The sequence below is a fragment of the Elephantulus edwardii genome, unplaced genomic scaffold (assembly GCF_000299155.1).
Source record: "Elephantulus edwardii isolate Elephantulus edwardi_28Jun2011 unplaced genomic scaffold, EleEdw1.0 scaffold00061, whole genome shotgun sequence".
In the NCBI taxonomy this organism is placed as follows: Eukaryota; Metazoa; Chordata; class Mammalia; order Macroscelidea; family Macroscelididae; genus Elephantulus; species Elephantulus edwardii.
Genome location: NW_006399811.1, coordinates 10,241,120 through 10,248,099, shown reverse-complemented (window position 1 = coordinate 10,248,099; position 6,980 = coordinate 10,241,120).

The following is a 6,980-nucleotide window of genomic DNA, read 5'->3' as shown; positions in this document are numbered from 1 at the left end:
AACAACAACAACAACAACTGTTTTCATCATCTCATAAAACCCAAATTGTATTACTGTCACCATTTCATAAAACCCAAAAGACCAATCAAACCTATAAAAAGAATTAGCTTTGTGGTTGAGAATATACACAGCAAAATACACTCATTCTGTGATGACAACATAACCTTGATTCCTAGATCAGGCAAATAAATTATCAAAAAGATACAAATCACATAAAGGTACCATTATGCCTTGTGAACAGAAAAGCAAACTTCATCAAAATTCTAGTCAACAGATTTTAGCAATGTATATTAAAAAATCATAAATCATCCTCAAGTAGGTTTCATACCAGGATACAAGGGTAGTTCAACACTAGAAACACAATCAATGTGATCTACTACGTAAATAAAACAAAGGAAAAGAATCAAGAGCAAGTCAATAGATGCAGAAGAGGCATTCAATAAAATGCCACCCCTTTTCCGAGTGAAAAACAAAACAATACACAAAATCAGAATAGACACACATCTTCTCTACAAAATCAAAGGCATAAAGAAAAAAAGTACACAAAACAGGAATAGACAGAAATTCTTCTGTAAAATTAAGGGTATCTATTAAAAACCCCAGCACTGGCGAGCTCTTGTGGCCTAGTGGCAAGAAGCTGCACTGCCATCCCGGAGGTGCGCTGTTCAAATCCACCAGATGTTCTGCTGTAGAAGGAGGAATAATCACCTCCTGTACTAGTCAGATCTATTTGACAGTACACACATAAAAACTAATAATTAAAAAAAATACACCCAGCACTCAAAACAGCTATGAGATATCATCTCACCCCAGTAACAATAGCAAAATTCAGCAGAGCAAGAAACAACAAATGCTGGTGAGGTTGCAAAGAAACTAGAACCCTTATTATTCGCTGTTGGTGGGAGTGTAAAATGATGCAACCACTATGGAAGGCTGTATGGCACTTTCTCAAAAAGTTGCAAATAGAAATACCATTTGACCCAGAAATTGCACTACTGATGATATACCCCAAAGAAACCATAACTGCCACCCAAGCAGATATATGCACACCCATGTTTATTGCTGCTTTGTTCACAATAGCAAAGAGTTGGAAACAACCCAAGTGCCCATCAACAAACGAATGGATAGAGAAGTTGTGGTGTATTCACACAATGGAATACTACACAGCATTGAAAAACAGGAAGTCATGAATTATTATACAAAATGGGTGACCCTGGAGGACATTATGATGAGCGAAATCTCTCAGTCACAAAAGGACAAATACTGCAAAGTGCCACTATTGTAAAGCAGGACTGACATCGGGGTTGGGGGAAACTAAGAAAACAGGGGATACATAATAATGTACACTGCATTGAAACAGATGAGGGAGAGAAATTTTTAAAAGGAATATATGATTAGGTACTAATTACATGACTAGAGTCCAGAATAAAAGCTGCATAGTAAGTAAGGACTGGTGTGGGAGGGATTGTATAATAATGATTTTTCTTTTTCCAAAGGAAAAAATGAGCTGAGGGTAGGGGTAGGCAGGGAGGAAAATGTGTAGGAATGAAAGAATGGAAATCCAAGTTCTCTAGAAACTTTCATTAAAATCTCAGTTTAAAAAACTTTAAAAAAAAATTCCAGCATTTGTCCATCAGTTTGTGGTGGTTTATATGTTACTATGATGCTGGAAGCTGTATCACTGGTGTTTCCTATATCAGCTGTGAAAAGTAGGCCAGGTGCTAATTGTAGAACAGATCACCAACTATGCGTATCTAAGTTCAAGCTGAAGCTAAAAGAAATTAAATCCACAAGAACCAAAATTTTACCTGAATCTATGCCACTTGAATTTCAAAACCATCTCAGGAACAGGTGTGAGGCCTTGAACACAAATGAGAGAAAATCAGATGAGCTGTGGGAGGATATAAAAACATCATCCATGAAGAATGTAAAAGATCATTAAAAAGATAGAGGAAGAAAAGATCAAGATGGGTGTCAGATGAGACTGAATATTGCACTACAGCACCAAAAAGCCAAAGCAAAGGGAAGAAATTAAGAAATTAAGGAGCTGAACAGAAATTTCTAAAATAACAGACCCTTGAAAATACTATGAATAGCAGCAGACTATTACTTGATAAAGTATCAACTGATGAAACACTGAGGTTGGAAAACATTCAAAATGTGACTGGAGATGCTGCCTTCTCAAAGTCTACATTAACGATAAGGATAGGATAAAGCTTTCAGTCAACAAAGGACCTTCTTTTGTCGATGTGGTATGACTCAAAATGAGAACAGCTCTAACTATTAATTTATGATTGGAATATGGAATGTATGGAGAATGAATTATAGGAAAATCAGAAGTTTTAACAATGAGACAGAATGCATAAAAACCTATATCCTATGCATTAGTGAGCTGTAATAGACTAATATAGGTAATGTCAAATCCGATAATACTGTAGTATATTACACTGAGAATGAAAAATTTAAGCTAAAGAGAAAGGAAGAAATGATGAGATAACAAAGCTAAACAGAAGATTTCAAAACACAACTCAAGAAGACAAAGCATTTTGATGAAATGTGCGAAGAATTAGAGTTAGAAAAACCAAAAGGACATGTTCAGCATTTCTCAAGATGAAGATTAATTTCAATCCTTGAGTTACTATATTGAAGGATTCTATGGACAAAACACTAATTGATGCAAGAAGTATAATAAAGAAAACGGAAGGAATATATATATTGTTATCGTGCCAAAAATAAATGGTCGGTGATCATTTCAGGATGTAGCACTGAACACATTGGTGAAAAAATAAAGGAGCAGGAATTGACAGAATATCAATTAAGGTGTTTCAATAAACAGATGCAAATCTGGATGAGTTTAAACATGTCAATTTAAGCTCCAACCAGCAGTGAATGAGAATTCTAGTTGATCTATTTAGATGTTAAATTGTTTTGGGTTGGGGAGCGGGGAACCAACCAAATACAATTCCAAAACTTCTAAATGTAAGGACTACTATTGTCATGTTACAAAACCAAAAATTACTAGAACAAAATGGAAAACTTTAGGACAATGTCATCTTTAAAAAGATATTTAAAAATACTAAATAAAATCTTAGCAAATGGAATCTAGAAGTATTCTTAAAAGGAATACAGTATGTTGTTGTTGTTATGTGCCGTTGAGTCGCTTGCGACTCATAGCGACCCTATGTACAACAGCCCTAAACTCCGCTCTGTCCTGTGCCAATTGCACTGTCTCTGACACTCACATCCCAATTATCCTAGTCACTGAATCAATCCACCTCATAGAGGGCCTTCCTCTCCTGCGCCGTCCCTCCACCCTCCCAAGCATGATATCCCTCTCCAAGGACCGGTCTCTCCTCACAACATGTCCAAAGTATTTTAGACTGAGCCTCAGAATTCTTGCCTCCAAGGAGCCACCCGGTTTAACCCTTTCCAGGACAAATCTGTTTGTTTTCCTAGCAGTCCATGGTATTCTCAATTCTCTTCTCCAGCACCACAGCTCAAAGGCATCAATTCTCCTTCTATCCTCCTTGGTCATTGTCCAACTCTCTGATGCATAACAAGTGACTGCAAAGACCATGGCCTGTATCAGACGCACCTTTGTCTCCAGAGAGACACCATTGCTCTTCAGTACTTTGAAGAGGTCCCTAACAGCAGACTTTCCCATGGCAATGTGCCTTTTAATTTCCTGGCTGCTGGTGCCAAGACTGTTGACTATGGAGCCAAGCAAACTAAAGCTGTGTACAATCTCAATCTCTTCACCATCCATCCTGATGCTGCCAATTGGTCCAGTGGTGAGAATCTTTGTCTTTTGACATTGAGCCTCAATCCATATTGTAGGCTGCAGTCCTTGACACTCTGCAGCAGGCACTTCAGGTCCTCTTCAGTTTCAGCACGCAGATTGTTGATAAATCATCCGCCAATCTTGACCCCACATTTCTCCTCAATAGAGCCCAGCCTCCCGGATAATCTGTTCTGCATATAGGTTGAAAAGGTATGGAGATAGGATGCATCCCTGGCGCATGCCCTTCCCAATTCTGAACCATGCAGTGTTCCCTTGCTCTGCTCTGACGACTGCCTCCTGGTTCAAGTTTCACATTAGAACGATCAAGTGTTCTGGGATTCCCATTCTTCTCAGAGTCAGCCATAGTTTGTTATGATCTACACAGTCAAATGCCTTTGCATAGTCAATGAAACACAGATAGACATTCCTCTGGTATTCCCTGCTTTCAGCCAAGATCCATCTAACATCAGCTACAATATCTCTAGTACCACGACCCCTTCTGAAACCAACCTGGACTTCTGGTAGTTCTCTGTTGCTGTGCTGTTCCAGTCGTTTTTGGAATAAAGTATAGATCAGATTAATATAGGTTTGTTTCAGAAATACAGAAATATAAGTACCATTCAAAAGTAGAAAATCTAATAATTTAATACATTAAAATTGCTATTAACCAATGTTATCAATTATAATTATCAATATAATTCACCAAATCTAATTCCTTTATTAATATTGTTAACATAATTCATTAAAATAGAAAACTGTCCTTACAACCATATAGCTCTGACAGTAAGTATCTGAGTGTGCTTTTAACAGATTCATGTATATAATTGAAAAAATAGGGAACAAAATTGTGACAATTTCTTACCATAACCAAACACCTTAAGGGAATGAGTCTCTGGGCATGGAAATATAGGACCATAGTAAGAGACAACATCAAGATCAATTGGCAAAATCTGACATACAAAAGTATGTAAAGATAATGTCCTACAACGTACCTCAGTTGAGTAGCAACCAGGGTTCTAAAAGCTTGCAAGCAGCTATCAAAAGTGAAACTGTGGTCTCTTCTAATTTGAAACAAAGAAGACTGAAGAAAATGAAAGACTATTAGTCTAAAGGACTAGTGGACCTGTGGTGTTGGGACTTTTTTACTTTTCTATCCATTGCCTTATACCTGACCACACCGCCAAGTGGGAATGTGCAAGCAGTGTGACTCTCTGAGGATCTACCCCCCATCCTTGACCCCCTAGGGGCATGGTCTCCAGCTACCTCAACTGCAGACACATGGTTTGCTTGTTAATCAGTCTCTTTTACATCACCAACAGCTGTGAGGCCAGTATGAGAGAGAAATCTGATTGGACAGTAGAGAGAATATGGTGAGGTGTAGCCTCATGAAGCCAAAACTAAAGGTTCTGCTTGCTGGACAACTGAAAGAAAACTTATTTGTGACTGCTTTGAGACAAAGCTTGCTGCATGACTGAGGAAACCAGAGACTTCTGGCATTTGTGGTCTTGTACTGAACTTGGACTTTTAATTGTTGACTGAGATGCTCTCTTCTTGATAATCTGGTCTGAGACTGCTGAACTAAACTTGGTAATATTTTTTTGTCTTCCCCACCTCCCAACTTATTTCCTTAATAAACTCCACAACTGTGAGTAATGTCTGTAATTGGCAACAAATTTCAGACCCAGTAATCAGTACAAGTAGGTGCAGAAGCATAGGGGTCATGTCTGATCTTACAGGGATCAGTTTTAGACTTGGATGTTGTTGATGGTGACAGTTCTCCTTTGTAGGACTAGTGGAGGTTGGAATCAGCCGTCCCTATGACATCCTTGTTCAATTCACAGGACTAAGTGAACTTCAGCAGTCTCTACCACCCTGAGACAAGAAGAATGAGATGGTGCCCGGCTACCACTGCTGACTTGTCTTGAAAGGGATTGTGTACCAATGAGGGAGTTTTTCTTTTGCTTTTCAAGGAGAGGAGCAAACGGGCGGGGAGAAGGGTGCCACAATGAATGAATGGAATTCCAAAATCTCCGTAGATGTTCACTGAAATGAAAAATAAACAAACTAGATTAAAAAAAAAAGAAAGGGATCACAATTGAAGTTTCCTGAAAAAATGCGAGAAAAAATATGGAAGAAAACTAAATTTTTTTTAAAAGGCCATAATCTCTCATCCAGTGGAAACTGGACAGTAAAATCCTGATACTATGGCCCTTCATCACTCTTTAAAGCTGGAACTGAAATCATTCATGGGGTTTAACTTACAGGCAAAAAAAATAGATAGGCCTTTAATGTGATTTATAACATTAGGGAGGAACACAGTCCTTAGAACAATCCACCATGCAAGGTCAAAGGGATAGCGTTTAACCAGGTATAAAGCTCGGACTATAGAAGAGGAGAGGAACTATAATAAATAGAAATTGGAAACACAAGAGGAAGTGAGAGAGTGCTGTTACAATATGGAGATTCTAATTAATGTTAGGAAATGTAGAATTATTGAAAGGAAAACTAATTTGCTCTTAAAATTTCACTTCAATCACAACAAAAAATAAAAAAATTAAAAACTATTACTAATAATTCTCAAGAGAGGGTCAGCAAGGGAGAGGAGGAGCCTCAACAAGATGGATTGGCATAGTGACTTCAGCAATGGGCTCTCATGTGTCAGATGATAAGGATGTCACAGGACAGGGCAGGGTTCAGTTGACTGTTCATAGGGACACTATAAGTTGTACTCAACTTGATGGCACCTAACAACACCACCAATTATCTCAAAGATTGAGTGAGAAAAGACATTTGATAACAATTTTCATTTCTAATAAAAATCCCAGAACAGAGAAATAAAGATGTCTATGCTGTTCCATCTTCCTCCATCTACTTTTCAACTTCATCTTCTAGCATTACATCACTCAAAAGTTAACCTTCAACCAAAATCACTTCTTTTGCTCCTTACTAAATGTGCAGATGAATGCAAATTTCTTAACCACTCTGTGCCTATTTTCTCTTTATGAAATATTATAGTCCCTACGCCATAAGTCGCCTGCGACTCAACGGCACTTAACAACAAAAACATCAACATAGAGAAATCAGCTGACCCAGTGGACAGAAAGCGATGCTACCAAGCCAAAGGTGGGTGACCTTTTTTTTTTTAACAGCTGTATTCTTACTTGCTCACTGTACAGTAAAACATCAGCTTTAAAGTTAT